The 22386-nt window shown below is 40.2% G+C and overlaps 1 protein-coding gene across 5 annotated transcripts in view; it reads left to right on the top strand.

The window, feature by feature from the left end:
• Positions 1-22386, top strand: part of LOC147317021 (leucine-rich repeat transmembrane neuronal protein 4) — a 64948-nt gene that overhangs the window by 27053 nt on the left and 15509 nt on the right. For 3 of the 5 annotated variants that reach the window (XR_015131792.1, XR_015131794.1, XR_015131793.1), the window contains exon 3: positions 1623-1850. The exons of the other annotated variants lie outside the window; for them this stretch is intronic. The gene's annotated coding sequence lies outside the window, so the exon portion shown is untranslated. The remainder of the gene's footprint in view (positions 1-1622; positions 1851-22386) is intronic. 5 annotated transcript variants of the gene reach the window in all.

Here is a 22386-nt window from a genome sequence, read left to right as displayed (position 1 = left end):
CGCAGGCACAGGGAGAACATGCAGCCTTCACACGGAAAAGCCCCAGCGGGTTCCTACTGTGAGGTGATGGTGCTAATTACTTAACCACTGTGCCTGTATAGATGGATGGATAGATTCTAGTATATTTTGTCTATATAGTGATAAAATCAGAACACACTAGAGCTTTACACAGACTCTTATTCCTTTTATTCATTTACTTCACCAGGCAACTCTAACTATATAATTAGTCTGGAGAGACATGGAAGCACACTACAACTTGACCAGGTGGCTGACACATCGTCACAACTGTTAGGTGATAACTGTCATTTCCAATAACTGAATGAAGATTTTAATAGCTTGTAATGATGCTGTAATAGGTGTAATAAGATGAAACAAGAAGGTAATAATATGCAAATAGCAATTTATTATCACCTGATTAGCAAAGTAATTTCTAAAAATAGATGATGACTGAGAACTTTCACAGACGAATGTCCAAATAATGATCTTCTGAGTAATATTACATTGAAATATATGTAATTACGTGATAACAGGGGATAATAATGCAGAAACAAATATATGTCTGTGAGGCAAAACAATTACTAATAGTATCAAAATATTATAGTAATAATATTAACCTCCTGACCATTAAATTGTAATATCTGTGCATTTGTATATACAAACTTGTGGTAGTAACCTCATAATTATAAGTTAATGTTGTTTGCTTTAACCGTGGCTCCATAGTAGAGTGGTTTACACTGTTGCCTTACACATGAAAGCTCCCCAGTTTGATGCTGGAAGGAGACTTAGATCCCATTGGGGGCTGCGTCAGGAAAGGCATCTGGTGTAAAACTCTGACAAATCACATATAATGAGCCATCTGCTGTGGTGACCCCATGTGAATAAGGGAGCAGCCAAAAGAAGCTTCATTGATTGATGCTTTGACATATTAGGATACTGTTATCATATTATAATACTGGAGTGATTCCTGCATTATGTCCTTAGCATTCGTCTTTGTTTGAAGGTAACTGGGTAAACATTATATGTAATGTGTGACTTATTTCCTGGAACCACCTGAACATGTGGTAGTTTCATACCAGGAATCAGGGCTGCAACATACAAAAATCCCTGTTTCTGTCTAATTCCATATCATTGACATATTAAAGCAAACTCAATTATAAGGCGTGTAATTAAGAGATGATAACTTGCTATTTCCATACAGAAATAGTTGGAATATTCACAGAGTAACATGGAGCGCTGTCTTTTGTCCCGTCTTCCTCCCCTAACCTTGAACTGGTCATGGCAGATGGCCGCCCCTCACTGAGCCTTGTTCTGCTTGAGGTTTCTTCCTGGTAAAAGGGAGTTTTTCATTCCCACTGTCACCAAGTGCTTGTCATATGCCGTGGGAGTGTCTGGTCGGGTGTGGTCCAGGTTCCTGTTGTCCATTCCCTGGGGTGGAGTTGGCCAGCTCATCACCTGCTTCCAATTTCCAGGCCTCCATCTAGAGGGTTTTTAAGCCAGGGCTGCCTGCCACTCCTCGCCAGTTTGTCCTCCTACCACCCGTGATAAACTTGGCCTCCTCTGTGCTCGGACTCTGTGTGCCTGGATCGTGGGTTAATGTGTTCTTCGTCTCCTGTGTTCTCCAGATTCATCACCCGTCGTGCTCATCAGCAGTGCTGGTTCTGTTTCCATCCCGTTCTCCAGTCTGCCTAGAACCCTAGGACTACACACTCACCTTCTCCTCAGCCTGCCCTCCAGCCCGTACTTCAACTCCCCTGACACCTTGGAACCTGGACCAGCTTTCCCACACTCTCAACCATCCCTGGGACACTCCCACAGCAACCCCTTCCCCGCCTAATAGCCGGTGTTTTCAAGTAAGCACAAGACTCTCCACTAGTACCACTCACCTCTGTCCTTTAATTGTTTCCCATTCAGTAAAACCCTGTGTTTGCAGAAGTTCCCGCCCGTGTTCTCTTTGTGTTCAAAGTCCATTTCGCCGCCCTCGGGCCTCCCTCAGTTCCTGCGAATAATTTCTGTTAGACCCAGTCTTGTTTAAGTTCCTTTTCCTTTCAATAAATTGTATATAGTTCGAGCAATTGAGTCTGCTCTTGAGTCCACTGCATCCTTGTTTGTGACAGTGCTTGCTAAAAAGGGGTTGTCTGATTGTTGGGGTTTTTCTCTGTGTTACTGTAGGGTCTTTAGCGTACAATATAGTCCATTGAGGTGACTGCTGTTGTGATTTGGTGCCATATAAATAAGATTTAATTGAAATTATTGTTATCTCCTTGTTTCCATATTATTACTACATTATTCCTAGCCTGTAATAGGAAGTGCTGCCAACATTTTAAATATATTCATACCAATATGTATTTTGTTGAAATATATATTCTTATATTCGATTATTAATAACATAATTATAGCACAATGAAGGAACATTGGGAATTTAATGTCTTGCTAACCACTGTACGCATCATAATTGACATTAACAGGGTTTGTGTGGGTACAGTATTAATCATCCGCACCTACATTTGCCTCAGTGTCTGATCTTTAAGAGCATTGTATGGAATAAACAACACATCTACAGTACATTCACATTGCTAGCACTATTCTTTTTGCCTTTAACCTCTGACATCGTGCTGTTTAACAGCACAACATGTGGCATGCCTCATTATGTAAATTGTTTCCACGGTCACTAATAGTGTCTTTTCTTTGCAACAATAAACTTAGTGCACGTACACATACATGTAAATGCTTGGCTGAAATTATACGCTTCCTACGTTACACACATGAATGTCATTGCATACACATCTTTGTCACACATACACAGAACCCAGGTTAGACACATTGATGACTCTCACACTGTAGGTGTGAGCGAGCATGACTAAGTGTGTGTCTGCAGTGGGCTGCTGTTTGTCCACACTTCTTTTCAGCCTTCCGCCCAAAGCACACTGGGACAGGCTCCAGCCACTGGACACGGATGAGACTTACAATGCAGCACAATGAAAACAGATGTTTACTGTCGCTGTGAAATGGTAGTGATGTCCAAGCTGTACAATGCAATGTTGAGGAGTAAAACATGGACAGGGGAGAGCAGTGTGGCACAGATATAAATTAATGTTGATAAATCACTGAGTATAACCTTGATTGATGCACAGTGGAATGCAGCTAAAAAGGTAACTGGGCAGATTCACTAAATGGTTGAAATACGTAAAAAGAGATTTTGGTGTGCACCACTGTGTGCTGCTCAGTGCTTTGTACATGAAATTGGCTTTATAAGGTTGGTGGTGATCGATCTGAAGATGAATAGAAACCGAAATGGTAGCCAAATGTCTGCTCTGTCTGAGAAAGCGAAGATGAAAACATTTGTGTACTGTGTCCATCATCTCCTGCCGTGCCCACGCTTCTTCACACAGCTCAGTCATGAAAGTGAAGCGCGGCCAGCAGAAAAAAAGAAACTGTACCTCTTTGTTAATGGGGCTTTTCTTTGAACTGAGCTAGCAGAATTTACTTGAGATCGTCGGAATGGTGTATCTGAGGATATAGCCTTAAGTTCCATTTGAATAATATATAAGCCACATAAAAGGTTGATGACAATGTCAGGTGTAAATGGGGTACGTCTGTCTGCACAGCTGAGGAGAAAGGAATCTGTTGCTGACACCAAAATATTCATCAGAGATTCAACTGATGGTGATAAAGCTTTAGGCTTGGCTTTTATACAACAGGACTCGAGAAAAGATGAGTCAGTCCACTTCTTTTGTATTTTTCACCTTTGCTAAACATACTGGAGCTCATGAAGAGCCAAGAGCGCTGGGCTAATTAGTCTTTTTGAAATGATTGATATGAAGGTTGTGGACACATGCCAAATGAGTAAAGCCTAGGATGACTCATGAGCTTGGATTTTGCCTTTAAGTTTTATGCATTGTTGCACAGTACAAAGATGTGAGATACTCAAACAAACTGTTTTTGACTTCACAGAGTCCTTGATGGCATGCAGGGCTTACTTTATTATGATGGCTCATGCAGAGATAAACAGAGTGTGGAATTTTATATATATGTGTATATAGTGATTCTCCGTTAAGACAGTCTGGGGGAGTTTGTTAAATAAAAATGTCTATGCATTTATCATATTAAGGCAAGTTAGCCCAGAAATAAAGCCAGTTGCGTTCTGTTATTTTTCCACATATAAATGAATAAATTCATTTTGCAGACCTGTGTGCCCTCTGCAAGATGGCACTAAATACAAAATCGACCTTGAAAAATTAAAATCTCAAACTTTGTAATGACATTTTTTACAGTACTGTGTGAAAAATTTCATACAAAAAAGGAAATAGGTGCAGTGATTTACTGAAATATGCAAACATAAGGTTACTTGTAATTTCTTTAAGCAGTCTTCAGGAATAGTTCTGCTGGCTACTTGAAGGACATTCAAAGCTTTTCTTTAGATTTTTGACTGCCTTCTGTTTCATTCTCTGCCAACATTATCCCACACTGCCTCAATAATGTTGAGCACTGGGCTCCGGGGAGACCAATCCATGACCGCATTCAGAATTCCATCAGTTTTGACAATGCAGCCCCAAACCATGATACCTGTCCTGACCACCTCTGTACACACTGATGACAATTTCAACTACATCCGACCTGTTGATATTTATTTTTAGTCCAGTTCTTGTGTGATGCAGCGTACCTCAGCTTGACCATTTCTGGTCTCAAGTGAACTGTAGATCAGCCAGATGCATCTCTCAGATCCCGTATAAGGTTTCTTCTGGATTTTTTCCAATTTCTAAGGACAGGACTGTCAAATATTTTTCATCTGCTCTAGATAGTTTTCAGCCCTGTCACTTTTACTTTTATCTACCAAGTGTCCAGTTTCCTTAACATTTTTTAAAGGGCACACTCCACACCATGCTGATATATTCCAAGCTTTTGATTAATTTTCAAAGAAAAACTTTGAGAGACATTCAGAAAACCTGGAGAACTACTCCTCAGGACCACTTTAAAAAAAATTATAAGACAGTCTGACTCCTCGGAAGCCAAATATAAAGAAATGAAGGGGGGGATGAACTTTTGCACAGTACTGTGGATTATATAACAGTTTTCTGTGCAGTCTGGTATTAAATATAACAAATGATTTTAAGATGAAATTTAGTTTAATAAGCCTTCATTGACCATTGAGTGTTATTGGTTTAATGAGCTGGTCAGTGGTAAAGTGACTGCTGTGGACATATGAACAGATATTGTGAAATTATCTTGGTTTAGATGAAGTCTAACATAGGAATTTACATAGCATGTAGTGACATACAGTAGCAAAAACATCCGGGACTCAGACCTTTTTGAGTTAAATTTGGCCGCTGTCATCTTCGACCAGTAGCTGCTCTGCTACAAACACTCCTGCTACTAGGAATTTCTGTTGTAACCACCTGGACATGCACATTTGCACTTGATTACTGGAAGTCTCAAATGTGTCATGTCTCCACCATAATTTGTGTTTCAGCAAAAAAGAAAAAAACTGCTAGGAGACAAATTTGGCAAGTGGGGTGTGAAGTGATCGACAGTCATGCTCCTGCTGGTGCTGCTGACCTGGTCCTTCTCCTTCAGGCTTAGGCATGGTAAACTCTTAACTAAAGCCTGCTGTTTAGTCCGTGGTTTGTATCCAGAGATCCAGCTTTCATTAGCAGTGGCCGTGGCAACAAGAAAGTTGGGTTGGTCTGATACAGAAGTACATGTTTAATGTCTGGACTAGTTTGGGAGCCATTTGTGACATCTTAAATGCACATACAGATGATATTGTGGAGAAATCATTCAAAGATACATCTGGTAAGGTTTTTGTCTCTGAGGTCCGAGAATTTCTCCAGTGCAACTTGTGGTCTAAAGCAACATCTCCCTCTCCTCATATTCAACCGCTTGTGGCAGATGGCTGCCCCTCCCTGGTTCTGCCAGATGTTTCTTCCTATTAAAAGGGAGTTTTTCCTTGTCACTGTTGCCAAGTGCTAGCTCACAGGGGGTCATCTGATTGTTGGGTCTTTATCTTAAGATATAAAGCACCTTAAAGCAACTGCTGCTGTGATTTGATGCTAGATAAATAAAACGTGAAATTACACCTAACAATGTTTTAGGTTGTAACCTGGAGAAGCTGGGTTATGAACTTTTTTACACATATTGTATTTCCTTGTCAGTGAGGCAGTTTGACACTTAAAGTGAATAATTCCAATGCAAAAGCAAAGTTTGGCCAAGGTAGTTAGAGTGCTGTGCTGGGAATTCTCTAGAAGCTGTCTCCTTCAGTTGTCATTGTTCTGTTGCTATATTTATTCCAGCACTGAGTCTGAATGGAGGCAGTTATAGGGTTTGCCACCTCTGTGTGATTACTTAAACACAACATTCAGCTTAGTCCGCTCTCCATTCTGCAGTTTTCCTCAGTGCTGTAGAGCATTTTATCGTCTTTACGCTCTGTTCTTTTGGGGTATTTGAAGCTTGCAGCTAGCTTTAATTTTTTTGGTCCATGCTCTGCCTCTTGCATGAACCTGATTTGCTTCTCTGTACATATATAATACTCCAAAAGTTACAGCTGGAAATATTTTAAAAGGAAAGTATTTCCTTACATGTAGTAAAATACTCCCTTGCTTTAGATACTAGCTTTTCGTGTGCGACTTACTATAAGCACTTGTACTACTACTCGTGTAACATCTGGGCAGCTTGTTTCTCAAACCAGTAATCTCTTCTTACTGCTTCTTGAGCATCTTTACATGTGCTCTGCTCCGTGTTAATCACTGTGCACATATCATTTGTTTACACCTACATACATACATATGTATTGAGCTGGCTCGATGACCAAACAAGTGTACTGTATGGTCAATATAAGCTTCACAGTCGACACTGTGCAGAGGAGATGACAGGATAATTACAGGTATGTACGGTTTGCTGATAGCACAGTGGGAAAGGTCAAGGGGTCAGCAGATCAATAGATTTCTTTCTGTCAGCCATGTGAATATTCATAACAAGGTCAGAGGTGATCATTTGTTCACACAGTGAAAGCAGTAAATCAGTGGATCAAAGAATCATCTTTAATTCATTCTTTCGTTATCTGATTCACAATTCCCTTCATTTCCCTCGCGGATAATGCATCAGATAAACATGCAAATGATCACTAGTTTGCATGCACATATTTAGGTAATTTTTTTTGTCCAGTATCGGACATCCTAAAATCTTTTATTTCAATAAAACATTTAACCTTATCCCATTAGGCTGTACTCCTTCCTTTTCTTAGCTATTTACTGTATACTCTCCGATTCTCTGATTTTATTTGGTGTATCTGGTTAGCCTTTCTAAGGTACACAGGGAAAAGAAAACATTTCAGAGAGGCCTTTTTTCCCAGGGTAAGGACTAACAATCTCACTGCCCTATAAAATGAGATCTGTGCCCTTATTTGCACCAAGGCCCCACAGCACAATCTCACCACGAGGAGAGAAAACGCCACAAGGCTGGCAGATCGCATCCATGGGCAAGAGGTTCAATTACTTCAGTTGTCATGGAGCAATAAATGACAAATTAAGTGGCTGGCACTGAACACTGCTTGAAGGAGGCTGTGTCAGAATTCTAATGTCAGCTGTGTCTGACAGTGGGTAAAGAGATAGACAGCGAGAAAGAAAAAAACCTTAAAGTTTGGCAAAGGAGAAAAACAGACAACTGTTTTTCAGCAGGATAGATTCTCCTTGACCTTGATTCACAATATTAGGCGTGTTGGCTGCTTGAAAGATGGTTCATGGATGTTTTAATTGCTTTTTAAAAGACCTTCGTGTTATTTATAGGTCCAGTAAACAGCAGGGTGTATTGTTTGGCTGTGTTCATTTAGTCTAACATCTTTATCTGATTATATCCTTTTCAGATGCCCGTGATCTTTGCTACGACAGACTGGAACAGGCATTGTAATCCTGTAATTAATAGAGTCTGCATAGAGAATTTAGACACCGGCCTAATGCAAGTTCTCTGTAGTGCCAGTTTTCATCACGCTGCAAATCTCAATAACTCTAAAGCCACACTAGCAGCATTGTGAAGCTTTAATGAACGTACACACTGAGAAACAAAATCTGTGGATATTAAATGGAGACATTGTGCCACTCTCCGTGTGTTACTACTGTTAGGTGATACATGTAAAGATTGGCCTAATGGCCGTGTTGTATGAAGCAGACATGAAAGCAGCCCACATTACTTCATTAGATGTCAATGCAAAAAAGAAGACGTTGTCTTCATAGTGTATTAATGGATGACAGAGAGTATATATATATATATGGAGATGTAGGTGACCCACACCTACCCCACATTTGCCTTATTGGTTCAAGAGAAGGAAAAGAAACACCCCCCTTTGTGATATTCTACTGCTAGCTATGAACTACAAGCCAAGTACGTGTTTATATGAGTTATTGCAAATTACCTTCAACTATGCTACACTTAGCAGCAAGCACCTGACCAAACAGCAAATGTGAGATCATGATTTACTTTCTTTGAAACTGCTGAACCCTCAACCTTTGGCAACCACTTTTGATCACAAGGCGACTGCATAGGTCAACATGGGTTGATTGGAATCGCTCTCAGATTAGCAAAGGCTTGCCATCCAATTTATAAATGCAGATAGACTGCCAACTCACTGCAATGAGTCTGAGTCATTTTGCTGCAATGGGGGCAACTTGTCTGTTTGCAGTACAGGAACTGACTCAACTCGTAGCCAACTGGTTACATTCTGGTTATTTTCCTTTGTAAAAGCAAGGCTGCCTGCAAAGCGCTTGTGTCAACAGCTACGTGATGAAGTTGTATCTGAAGGTGAATTTCCATTTAATGTGATGTAGATGGCAATGGCTTTGCAATGGATTTTCAACAGATGGCAGCAGATTTGCAAGTTAACTGAACTGTATCATAAACAGATTACATGCAAACCAATGTGACCTAATTCAGTCAGAAACTGGTGGCAACCTGACTCTGTTTTATCGGGATTTAATTGGTTACTTTGGTTTTATCACACCAAAGTTGCGCAGACCTGGTGCCCATTTTTGAAGCAACCATTTCAAACCCAACAAGCCGGCCGGTTCAGTGCACACAGCTGCAATAAATTTTGTTTGCACTGCAGCCTCCAATCACTGTTTCTCTAGTGTGTAGCATTAGCTGTTAAATGCTAAAGACTTAACATTTCTATTGCCTTCCATCAGGTAACATTGGGTTAAATTTGTTTAGTCAGTGTTCTACTTCAGTAGAACTTGATTGTTCTACTTGAAATGTCATTTGCATTTAGACAAACAGAAACGGCTAAAATCTGGTTTATAAATATTGGCTGAAGGATTTAACTGAAGTGGCCATCTAAACAGTTCATTCAATAATACAATGAAGTGAATGTAATAATTTAATAGATTAGTCTAAATATAGGCTTTAGTCAGACAGACTGGACAATATCTTCAGAGGTGTGAAAAAATGTTTGCCCCCTTTCAGAATTCCTATTTTTTTCTTTGTACGTTTGTCAACATTAGACAAAGATAACACAAGTAAACAAAATGCAGTTTCTAAATGAAGGTATTTATGATTAAGGGAAAAGAAATCCAAATCTATATGGCCCTGTCTAAAAAAAGTGATTGCCCCCTAAACCTAATAACTGGTCGGGCCACCCTTAGCAGCAAAAACTGCAAACAAGTGTTTGTGATAACTGGCAATGAGTCTTTTACTGTGCAGGAATTTTGGCCCACTCATCTTTGCAGAATTGTTTTAATTCAGCCACATTGGAGGGTTTTCAAGCATGAACCGCCTTTTTGTTTTAGTAGACAGCAGAATTCATGGTTCCATTTACCACACAGAATTTCTTTTTTCAGTTTACAGACTTACTTGAATCACCTTCAATATAAGACATTGTTCACAGCGGCTTTAATACTCGGCCGAACCGACAGGTCTGCCATCCACACTGCCGAGCCACTGGCTTGCCCGAATATAAGGTTTTTTATACTAAAGTACCATCGGAAGTTTTGAAATTAATTTGATTGCTAAACACAGGGGATTAATGGTCAACCTTTAATCTGCTTAGTTTTTATTCCCCATTTTGAGCAGAGGTAAATAATCAAATGACTGAGACCAAACTGAACCACTAGGTCTTGTAATCAATTACATTTTCTGTCTTCAACCAGCTGGGCTTAAAGGAGGGGGGTGGGGCAAAACGAAAAAACATAAAATCATTTTATATCACTCCAGGATACAGACAGACCCCGCTGGCATCCTTTACACCCACCTTTCCTTCATCTTATCGCTGAATTTAAATGTATGTTGTTCGGAAAACATTGAGGTTGCTGACCTCTACTCCCTCGCTCCCTTCATTCTCTCCCCTCGCTCTTCTTATGTGATTTATTACTGGCCGTCCTGCTGGGTACATTGCATCCTGCTCAGCAGATAGACAGTGTAACTGAGTCATGCTGCAGCAGTTTTGTCAGGGTAACAAAACATTTGCACTGGGACTGTGAACTTACATCCCCAAGGTGACCTCCAGGGACATCCTGTTGGGCTACTCAAGGTGACAGCTGAGCACTTGAAGCACACTGAGCAGAAAGGGAATGCGCTGCAGTAAAATGAAGGAGGGCATCACGCGGATGAGATTCATTCATCTTAATAAAGAGGACCATCAAAGTGATGTGGCTGCAGAGCTCCTAGTTAGACAAGGGAAGAAAGGCAGGGAGACAGAGAGAGGAGGGAAGAGAAGCAGACAGGGCTATGGGTAAGGCTTTCCAGCTGTAAACACAATGTTCTTTCCCCGGCATCATTCCCCTGAATAGAACAGTACCTACCTGTTGGCAGCATACTGGCAGAAAAGCTCGTTTTTGCTGAAGTGCTGCAAAGCACATTTTAATTTGACACCCCAAATGCTTGGTAGCACAATTATTCTTTTAAGTGAAAATCTGTCACACTTTCATAAAAATAAACGTGTTTTGCTACTCCACATCAGTGGCTGACATACAGTAGCACAGCAGCGATTCAAAGAAGAGTCGAATCACAAAGGCTGTTACATTCCTGTTTTAAACACCCACGTCTGTGGGGTCTTTCCCATAAGATATCTTCTGGCATACAGGGAATGATGCATTTTATGCTGCCAGCAGTGTCTCTGTAATAAATACCGGGTATTTATCTCAAGCAGGGAACAAACTGGGAAAATTGCATCGCCTACAGATGCTACGGCTACACTCAAGTTCATCATAAAATAGAAAGGCAAAGACGTCACTTATTGATTGACAAGTAATCTCCTGTAAAAACAAAAGCAGAGTGACAGCTTGAGTGGTTTTCCTTACAAGAGTGATAGCATGCAGAGAAAAGTGTACCGCATCACCTCCTACCTCTTCATGCAACCAGCTGCTTCCCCCTCCTGCAATATTTAAGACTGATCTGCTGACAAAAAAGCTCCAAATATCTCTATATTTTCATGTAGACGGGCTCTTTTTTCGTAGGCTTGTTTGTGTTTTGACAGAAATCTGGTCGTTTAGCCCCGTAGAGGAATATGCCTAATATTCCAAAAGCTGTCTTGTGTGTCTACATGACCAATTTAAAGCCAAATTAATTTTGGTTGATGGTCCTTTTTTAGGGGCTTTTATTTGATGGGGCAATGTAGAGTAGACAGGAAAGTAGGGAGAGGGGGTGATTTACATTTGAGCCCAGACTACTGCAGTAAGGACCACAGCGTTCAGTGCAGCAGAAAAGAGTGTGAAGTAGATTAAAAAATTTAATTTGACATCTTTCATTTTGAATGTGTTCTATTTACACTGTAATAATAGCATTTGGGTCTGGCTTGGAAATGGGTGAGCTACAACATTCATATTGTGCATATTACTTTGTGCATGTGGGGTTGTGTTAAAATCATTGTGCATGCATGTCACGGTAAGTAGAGTTAGTACAGTTGGTCTTACGCTGGGATTTTTTACACAGGTTTTATTGCATTTTCTAATACACACTTAAAGGTCACTAATGAGGTTACACTGTCTTTACAAGAGAAGCCCACCGACTGTGACTAACATTTTCAGAACCACTTTACTGTACACAATAAAAACAAAAACTTGGTGGCAGCAGGATATTATCTTTTTTATTTCATGCAGCCTTCATGATAAAATCTGGTGCTTCTGCTGTCATGGTTAAAAACAAAGTACACAGGACTTAAGTATGCAGGCATTTATAAAAATTTTAAAAAAAGTACGTAAATCCTACAAGGTCCTAAAATGAATACAACTTCAGATGAACAACAATGCATGACACATTACAGTGTGTCATTATTTAATATCATTTATCAAATACACCCTATGCATCATCTGGCAGAACTACGTTTTGCAGCAATATCTTGATCATTTTCTGTATGACTTTATCAGTAGCTCACATTGGTGTGAAGAAATCCAGGTGCATTCTTCTTTACTGTATTAGTTCAGTTCATTGAGGTTTGCAGGAATTCACTTATACTATCTCTGTTTCATGGACATTGTTCCAGAAGCCTTGTGGTTTTGTTCAGTTTCAACTTTGCAAATCTAAGTACTCTCTCATGTTCTTTTTAGAGGGAAAGGCTTGTTCCAAGTAAGCCGTACTTTTTTAGTCTTTTTATAATTGTCTAACTGTCATTAGCTGTAATGTTTAACATGCTAACTGAGGCCTATAGGGTCTGAGATGTAGCTCTTGGGTTACACAGTCTTGGGTTTTCTCTTTACATCTTTACAATACAAAGTGTCTTGTACAGCGTGACTTACATTGTGATTTGGTGATATATAAAAAACAAATGTAAATGAACAGGATGCTATTTGAACCTTAAGCCTCAGGCTGCATAGTCAGATGGCTGATTGCATGTTTCCTGCTGTTGATTGATCTCCCTTTATAGGACAAACCATTTATAACCATTCAATACAGTTTGTAGCTGGGGAAGTGAAAGAATGGATGGATATTTTTGGTAGACCCTAAATTTTACCATTTTTTCTGAGTCATGATTCATTTGCGTAAACATATGCATAAATTCTTTAGCTGGCACATGGGGAAAAATATCAAATGTTTAACAATTATCTGTATAACAATAGTCGCTCCTGTTTCTGTTGTAATTTGGACAAAACAGGCACAAAGTTCTCTGAAGTGGATGAATCATGATACCAAAAAAGAAAATCGTAATAAATCCAGATTTCAGAAGAGCTGTAGAGAAACCTTACTCAAATGACACCCACATTCCAGATGTGCCAGTTCGTGTTGTTTACTATCTTGCATGATACATGCAGTATGCCAACAAAAAGAAATATTGAAAAAGGAGAGAAAAGATGGTTCAGGGGGGTTGAAGTTATGTGAAGAAGCTTGCCTGATCATTTTATGAAACCTTTATTCTTATAAAAAGAGACAGCAAACAAACAGAAACCTGTTTAGAAACAAACTGTCTTGTTTATATGTGGAATAAAAGCAACTCTGTTACAGAGGATTGATCATTTTGAAATCCGAAACAGATAATAGTCAGCCCATCGGCCGGCTAAGATGAGATGCAGGTTTCAGAGGTCACACTTCTGTCTTGCTCTGCACTTACAGATTTATTTTTATGTATTTATTTTTTATTTTTCAAACTCTTCAGTCTTCACCCTTAAGTGACAGCAGTGCTCCCTCTGGAGCCACAAAGGGCTTTCGAAAGTTTTTATTTCCACATAATGCAGTAGTGCTTTCAAAGACCTGTAACCAGACTTTGATGTGTAAAATCAGCGGCTATCTCCTCCAAGCTTACGGTACTTTCATCTGCTGTACAGAAATAGAAGAGTTAAATAAAACAAACTACAAACACCATGCGTCACTAGAGCCATAAAGACTGATGCTCATCACAGGGAGCGCTATATATTATGTTATTTTATCTCTACCGCAGTCAACAATCACATGTTTATCAGGTGAAGACAGTTTAATGAGAGTGCAGTTATCGCTGCTGTGTGCAGCTGCATGCATGGACAGCATTTGTAATATCCCGGGCTTTTAGGGGAGTGGCATGAGCAGCACCAGAGACACGGCATTAAAACAAAAACCAATCTTTGGGATCATTGCCGTGGAAAAGACAGTTTGAGACTTCTGAAAGTGGGGCAGAACAGTCCGTTTGTTTGACAGGAAGAAGAAAGACGCTGTAATGCGATTCCATGCAACAGCTATTCTATCACAGAGCTGGCCTCGTGCCTCTTTGCTTCACTTGTATCCTTTAGCAATTTTCACTTCTCATCGACGCAGATGAATCTCTGCTGGGCCTTCAACCCGATCATCGTAGTGCAGATTGTTCCTCTGTGGAAATATCACAGGAGGCCAACAGCTGGCTGTAGTTCATTTTTTGTCACTTCACTTTTTCAGCCACATCATTATTGAACAAGTCTGTTCAAGTTCAGAGGAGATTTTAGACTGTAGCACTTAAACAGATGGCAGTCCTCTAGGCCTTTTCTGCTGAAACAAAAGACTGACAGAGATAAACCTAAATGTAATATCTTTTTCCTGCAGTTTTCTTTTTGCAATCAGTTGTTTCCCTCTGCACAAGTTGGTTCTCCAGCCAAGAATGAGGCGTATTTAGAGCAGTGGAAATCTGTGTGTTTTTGTGTGTCTCCTTCGGTGTATCCTTCCTTAAAGATTTGATATTAGTGTGAAACTTAAGCGGATATTCACACAATGACCCAGCACATAAACTATCATGTGTGGCATACAGAGACCCGCATGCAATGGCACATAATCTTCCACAGCATTAAGAGTTAGACATACAGCCTATCCTGTAGAGTTATCACCATGGAAACTGGACAGAAGTGAAAAGCCTATACTACGGTGGATGGAGCAATGGCATGACAACATCCTAGGCCCTACTCTGTGACATACACAATATGGAAAAGCTTTATCTGCCAGCCTCTAAGAAATGCAAATCACTGGCCATCTTTCCACTTTAGCATCCTTTATTTTACTTCAACCTCAGCACTACAGAGTCTATGCAGATTAACCTGAGCTCTCAGAAGGGGTCAGTCAGGTATTTAAAAAGGGTGAGAGCGGTAAGAGTAATAAAAATTCATAAAAGATTCTTCAGAAATCCTGTTAAGCTCTATATATCAAAAGCTAATGATTATTACCTTGTTCAGACTTTGAGCTCTCATGGTTGAATGCTTCAAGAAAGTCAGCTTTCAAAGTATATGCTTAAATCGCCGCAGCAACATTTTCTTGGTAACCACTGACTAACAAAAAAATCCATGTCTTATCAAACCAGCTGTCTATTTTGTGCTACTGCACTGGCTGCCCAAAATCTAGGAGCTTCTTTTCCTCTGCCTTTCTGTACTTTCGAAAAAATATATATACTAAAGCCACTACAGGGATTTAGATTGGCAATGGATGAAATGACTGTGGAGGCCCATTGTTTTGGTTACAGCCCTCAACTTGACTTTGCCACCTTTGGTAGTGTATGTGTGCAGCAAACATTTTGTCAAACATCCAAATAACAGTTTAGGCTCTAAGTGAAGCTAAAGCATTTTGACAGCGTGCCACCAGTAATATAGTGGAATGTGCATAATTTAGAAACCTATGAGTAATAACACTATGTTTACAAGAGCCTCCGTCACAGAGGCCTAGACACAGGTAGGAGACAGCCAGGCAAGCATCTGTTGCTAGGGAAAAATGAGCATTCCCCACCTGGTTGCGACTAGTTAATGGAAGTTAGCTGTGCAATCAATTGCTAAAGCAGGCCTAAAGACTGGTCAGTGACATCTCTCCACCCATCCACCCCGCTAATACCAGTCGCTGGTGAAAAACGATTTCCACTTCTCGTTTGCGATGCACTTTTTCAAGTTTCAGTGTGGTTAGTTAGCAAGTTTTTGCAGAAAGGCCTTTGTCTTCCATGCAAAATTCAAGCATCCAGGGGAACTTGCTAGCGATCAAAGCAATCACAAGCAGGTGTTTGGTGCAGTACCCTTTTTGCTACTGATTGCACACACAGCCAGTAACCTCCGGGAGCCTGACTGGCGTTCTTCCGAGCTCCTTAGACCATGACCTGGATGCCTAAGAACCTACACAGACTGTTTTGAGAATACATATTTTTTTCTAGAGACTGGAGGTAGCAGCCATTGTGATTGAGGCCTTTTAAAGTGTGCCACCTGTAATATAGTAAAATGTGGATTATTTAGAAGACTAGCCTGTTGATGCTAGCTAACATAAATATACAATTTTATATAACATTTTAGCTAGCTAGAGGCATCTTGTTAAAATTTAGGACCTCGGTTTCATGTTGTGATAAGTTCGGCTGACAGTTTTTGCATGCAGTTAATGGGGTTTTCATAGCATTTCTTTCTTTTTTTGCTGTTTCCACTGACTCCTGGCCAGGAAATGTCATGTAATTGAATTTGGCAGCATGTTTCCTTGATTGACAGGTGTTCATGCCTCCTGCTTAGCCATGGTGGTTGCTAGCTGTATTCCTCACATATCCCACAATAATTTTCCAAATTCTGGCAATCTGAAAACCAGCCTGAAAAAGGATCCCTCTATCATATAGTGATTTCTGGCAAATATAAAATGTGCCTATGGTCATTTGTTTAAACAATCAGAATCTTCAAATGCAGAACTTCCAGCGTGCGGCTCATTTTCTAAATATAGTCCAGGAGAAAAATGTAACAGGAACAGTTTGCTCGAGACTAATTACTTGCCTTATGGTATTTGTCAGTATTTTCCATAATTAGCGGATAGCTTGTTAGCTCGTCTGCTTCATGCTGTTGTGTCTCCCTGACGATTCCAACATAAACTGGAAAGAACAGAGTACCATTGCAGAGGGAAAAAAGCCACCAGGAGGATTATAGAAGGGATGATTTTTTTGCTTTTAGTTAGTCTGATGTAGGCCCCAAACCAAGGCTGAGTTTAGGTCTATACCGATCCCTCTTTTAATCCTTAACCCCAACCCCTGTCTTCTCTGTATGCGTTTAACTCTAATCCCCAAATTAACCTCAAGCCCAAACCTTCACTTATCCTTTTTACAGAAGTTACGGCTGAGCTCTGTGGCTTGTTACTAAATGCAGTTGCTTAATTGGACTATCGGTATAAGATGTGAGCAAATTACCATATCTCTTATGTCCTGCAGTTCTTGCATATCAGCAGATTCCCATGGAGTTAAGATGTTTTAAATAAGTGGAAGGCAGGACTTAACTGTACACACTGTATCTGTGCAATCTTTCAATCAAACAAAATTTGGCCCAGCTTCTCTGCAGCAGCCATCCGCACAGTCAGTGAGCATTCAGTCTGAACCAAGGTGACTGTAATATTGCCATTGAATACACTAGTCTTTTATATGTTTCTTTAACTTACTAAATTATCTGTGCTTTGCAGCATTAGCTCTGCTTTTCACCCGGCCAAGGCAAGGCTGATAAACTATAGATCCATCAGACAATGAAATAGCTCGGCCGTGCAGCACTGAATCATCTTTCTTTAAGAATTACTGACTGTATGCATTTCCTGACAAACTTCTTTTTCTTTTGTTGATATGGAGCTTTTTCTAATTTTAGTTACCTCCCTTGCTTGTTTTGTTATTTCTCCAAGATATATCTTATATATGAAAATGGACTTTCTTTAGAAAACTGCCATCACGCTTTAAGCGGATATTTGCAAATGTTATTTTTTGATACAGAGTAACATTAGCAGTGTCCACCATGCACTCTTGATTGCACTAACTGATGGAAAAGCAGCTCCTATAAATCAGGGGTACTGTTTTCACCCAGTCTGGACATGACCACAGAGTCCTGATGCTTTACTTTGTTAACCAGCTATGCTGCTACAGTAGGTGCTAAATTCCTCTGTCTGCACTTTGATGTCGGGAAGAACTTATAGAGATTTATGACAAAAACATATGAAAGTAGACCAAATCAATCAAATTTCCACCATCAAGACTAACTTCCCCATGCATCCATTCTCCAGAAAAAAAAGAAAAAATAATTATTGAAAGTAATCATAGATGTTTTATGTTCATTTTAACTGATGAGAAAGCCTATTGCATTTGCTTTAATTATCACTAGACTGCATTAAAAATTTAGAGACCTGTCTCGCTGAATTAAGTCCAAAGCAATTAAAAGAAATTTGTATATATACCCCAGCAAATCCAACGTGGTCTCTATTTTTTCAATTTAAATAATACCAGCTCTGACTTGTGGCAATTATACATACAAAAAAAAAAAAAAAAAAAAACAGCAGTTGGAGTTTCTTGTTGCAAATGATATCCATTAGAGGGTCTGGCATGCTAACAAGAAGGTTTACTTTAGGCCTTTGTTCAAATGGCGAGAAAACCCTCTGCTGTGATTTTTCTTTCCCTCTCACAGCAGTGTATAGCCTTTAATACATGTTACAGGATAAAAGCAGAGTTTATCCTTACTGCATGTGTGATATCAGCTACATAAATTAAATACGAATCTTTAGCAATATCTTATTACACTATATGATGCATCACAGTTTCAAGTAAAGAGGTGTGACCTTAGAAGTGAAATGATTTTTTTTTTTATTATTATCATTTTAGAACTGGGTTTTTTTAATGGCTGTTTTGACAAGCAGCATCAGTACATACTGAATGTGTGTGCTTGAAAGAGTGTGCGTGTGTGTGTGTGTGTGTGTGTGTGTGTGTGTGTGTGTGTGTGTGTGTGTGTGTGTGTGTGTGTGTACTTAGGAAAGTGTGTGGGAGTGTAAAGAGAGAGAAAAACAGTCAACGGGGGAGAATGAACCAAACAGTGTAGCACACATCCCTGCTTAGTGCATGCCTCTCGATGAATATGGATTCATCTATGCATCTACATTTTCTTGGCTTCCATATTCAGGTTACTTATATCTACATATATCAGAAAAGACTACGAAGTGACTCATAAATTGTCCCTCCAGTAAATAACAGTAAATCTCAGCAGGCATTGCCAACATTGATGAGCAGAAAATGGGATGAGCAGCATTAGGAGGAGATAAATCCCCACATCTGAAGGATTATGGTTATTTTGACAAATGCAAAATGCTTTTCAAATAGAAATGTAATTACATGGTCAATATTAAAGTCAGCAGAAGATGATCTTTCTGGAATTCTAGCACACGCAGTATCAAATTGTAAAACTATTAGTTGCCTCTCAGATGGAGGTCAACGTCTGGTCTCCTTATTGCTACTAAACCCCTATATGGAGGATGCTAACCGCCTGCTATCTTGTTCAATATATGTTGCATGATTTATGAAATGAAACATTCTCCAAGGACAATTTAGCTTCTGTCTCTTGTATGCACATTTCTGACCTTCATAACAATGCATTTCCTCTGCTGTACCGTATGTCCCGCTTAATTAAGCTTACTGACTACTTGTTATCAGCTTCATGTCGGCAATGCTCATCCTGAAATTATTTTTCAGTTCATCAACAATCAGGGAAGGGGGGTCTTATGGCCATTAGGATGCCATTCAGCAGCCTTGGGTGTGCAGCCTAATAGACAGCAATGATAATAGAGGCTTGTCTGTGCTCTCTCACCGCAGCGTTGACCACTGAGTGAATTATCCAGCTGACAGAGAGCAGCAGCACAGCTCGGGCGGCGGATGTTGTTAATATGCCAATGAGAACTCATGCCTCCCGTGCCAGTCTGAGGCATGCTGGCATGGTGCAGCTGCCTATCACGCAAATGGGAATTATTTAGCTGCAGCTTGACCTACATTCAGAGCAGTGCAAAAGGGGGACCACCTATGCGAATGTTTTCATTAGCATCACAAAGCTAATCGCTCAGGAATTAGAATTAATTGCTGTGTACTGTTCAGATCACTGGCCTCTTTAGCATCTGCTGCAAAGTGTTTTCGAGTGGGTCAGCGGAGCGCTCTACTGGAGAACTGTGACATTTGTAATGCAGCACCAAAATCACGAGAAAGTCTGAAGTTACACTGAAAGGTTATGATGCTAGGAGGCTGCTTAGAGTCAGGACAATGCTTTGAGAAATTGAAGCTCCTGGCTACAGCTAGCTTAGATGAGCATGAAGACTTGTATAAGGGGGAAGTCTTTAAAGCCCACTGTTATAGCTGGTTTCGTCCATACAAAAATCAAATGTTACACACTGTTTCCAGTCTTGGGATTAACTTTAATCAGAAATTTAGTAGACAAAATCCTCTGAATCTTCTTAAATAGGTTTTTTTTTTTGCATTTACTAGTTTGAATTTTTTTACTAGCTATTATTATTCTTATTATCATTATTATTATTTTTACTATCTTGTGGCACTTGTTTGCTTCACGCCTGTATTAAAAGCCCAGACATGTATGTTAATTTTGTTTTGTTCATTTTTCCTGTTTTCACTTCCTCGAGGCATTGTAAAACCTACACAGGTGTTTTCATTTTCTCATTTGAGCACATTGAGTTGACTTATAATGAAATGCGCTATATAGATAAAGTTTTCATTACCATTATCAATTTATTATATTTATTTTCATCATATCACGAAAGTAGTCAGAGGGCAAAAATAACCAAAGAAATTAATATTAGATAAATATATTTATTCTTCTCTGCAAGACACATATTCATTCCACGAGACAAAATAAGCAGTTACAGGCATTATTGGCCTCACTGTTTAAGCACATACAAGTACATAACAATAGACATGTAATGGCAACAATGTACGTGTAACGCAAGTTCAGTGTTCATTCTGAGAGCAATTACTACACAAAACTTATATAATTAGTAAGAAGACAATTCACAGACACATGCAAATGTACTGATAATGTTTGAGATCAGCTGCTATACATAATACATTTAATTTGTAAGGACTAGAGTGCCAAAAAAATTCTAAAAGCTTTTTAGATTTTGACAATTCTGGTACTCTAGATTAAACTGACCATGTAGGAGGAGTTGTGGAACAGACATACACACACTCTGATTATCATAGTAATATTATTATTATCATTGTATATTTTGCTGTCCAACATATAGTAGATTTGACCTTAAACACTATGGATTATAGCAAGGAACAGACAGTCTTCTATCTGAATTGAAGCAGGAAAGAAAAAAGGGCTTTTTTAAATCAACTACACTCAACAAAAATATAAACGCAACACCTTTGTTACTGCTCCCATTCCCCATGGGATGGACGTAGAGACCTAAAATTCATTCCAGATACACAATATAACCATCCCTCCCAAACAGTGGTCACAAATCTGTCCAAATGTGTGGTAGTGGGCACATCTGCTATATTGAGATAATCCATCCCACCTCACAGGTGTGCCACATCAGGATGCTGATCTGACATCATGAGTAGTGCACAGGTGTACCTCAGACTGCCCACAACAAAAGGCCACCCTGGAATGTGCAGTTTTTTGCGGTATTGGGGGTCTGGGGACCCAGAACCGGTCAGTATCTGGTGTGACCACCATTTGCCTCATGCAGTGCAACACATCGTCGCATGGAGTCTATCAGATTGTCAATTGTGGCCTGTGGAATGTTGGTCCACTCCACTTCAATGGCTGTGCGAGGTTGTTGGATATTCGTGGGAACTGGTACACGCTGTCGTATACGCCGGTCAAGCACATCCCGAACATGTTCAATGGGTGACATGTCCGGTGAGTATGCTGGCCATGCAAGAACTGGGACATTCTCAGCTGCCATCTGCCCTGAACAATGTGAACCATGATTCATCCGTGAAGCGCACACCTCTCCAACGTGCCAGACGCCATCGAATGTGAGCATTTGCCCACACAAGTCTGTTACGGCGACGAGCTGGAGTCAGGTCAAGACCCCGATGAGGACGACGGGCATGCAGTTGAGCGTCCCTGAGACGGTTTCTGACAGTTTGTGCAGAAATTGTTTGGTTGTGCAAACCAATTGTTCCAGCAGCTGTCTGGGTGGCTGGTCTCAGACGATCTTGGAGGTGAACCTGCTGGATGTGGAGGTCCTGGGCTGGTGTGGTTACACGAGGTCTGCGGTTGTGAGGCCGGTTGGATGTGCTGCCATATTCTCTGAAACGCCTGTGGAGACGGCTTATGGTTGAGAAATGAACATTCAATGCACGGGCGACAGATCTGGTTGACATTCCTGCTGTCAGCATGCCAATTGCACGCTCCCTCATTGCTTGTGGCATCTGTGGCATTTTGCTGTGAGACAAAACTGCACATTCCAGGGTGGCCTTTTGTTGTGGGCAGTCTGAGGTACACCTGTGCACTACTCATGATGTCAGATCAGCATCCTGATGTGGCACACCTGTGAGGTGGGATGGATTATCTCAATATAGCAGATGTGCCCACTACCACACATTTGGACAGATTTGTGACCACTGTTTGGGAGGGATGGTTATATTGTGTATCTGGAATGAATTTTAGGTCTCTACGTCCATCCCATGGGGAATGGGAGCAGTAACAAAGGTGTTGCGTTTATATTTTTGTTGAGTGTACATTCATAATACTGTATTTCCAAGAACCATATTCCTGA

This window comes from Aulonocara sp. 'chitande type north' Nkhata Bay, linkage group LG12 (genome assembly GCF_057382095.1).
Source record: "Aulonocara sp. 'chitande type north' Nkhata Bay isolate Kocher_YH1m ecotype deep benthic linkage group LG12, A_spYH_male_GT1.1, whole genome shotgun sequence".
In the NCBI taxonomy this organism is placed as follows: Eukaryota; Metazoa; Chordata; class Actinopteri; order Cichliformes; family Cichlidae; genus Aulonocara; species Aulonocara sp. 'chitande type north' Nkhata Bay.
The sequence above is the reverse complement of the archived record's forward strand: the minus strand, read 5'-3'. Positions and strand labels throughout refer to the sequence as shown.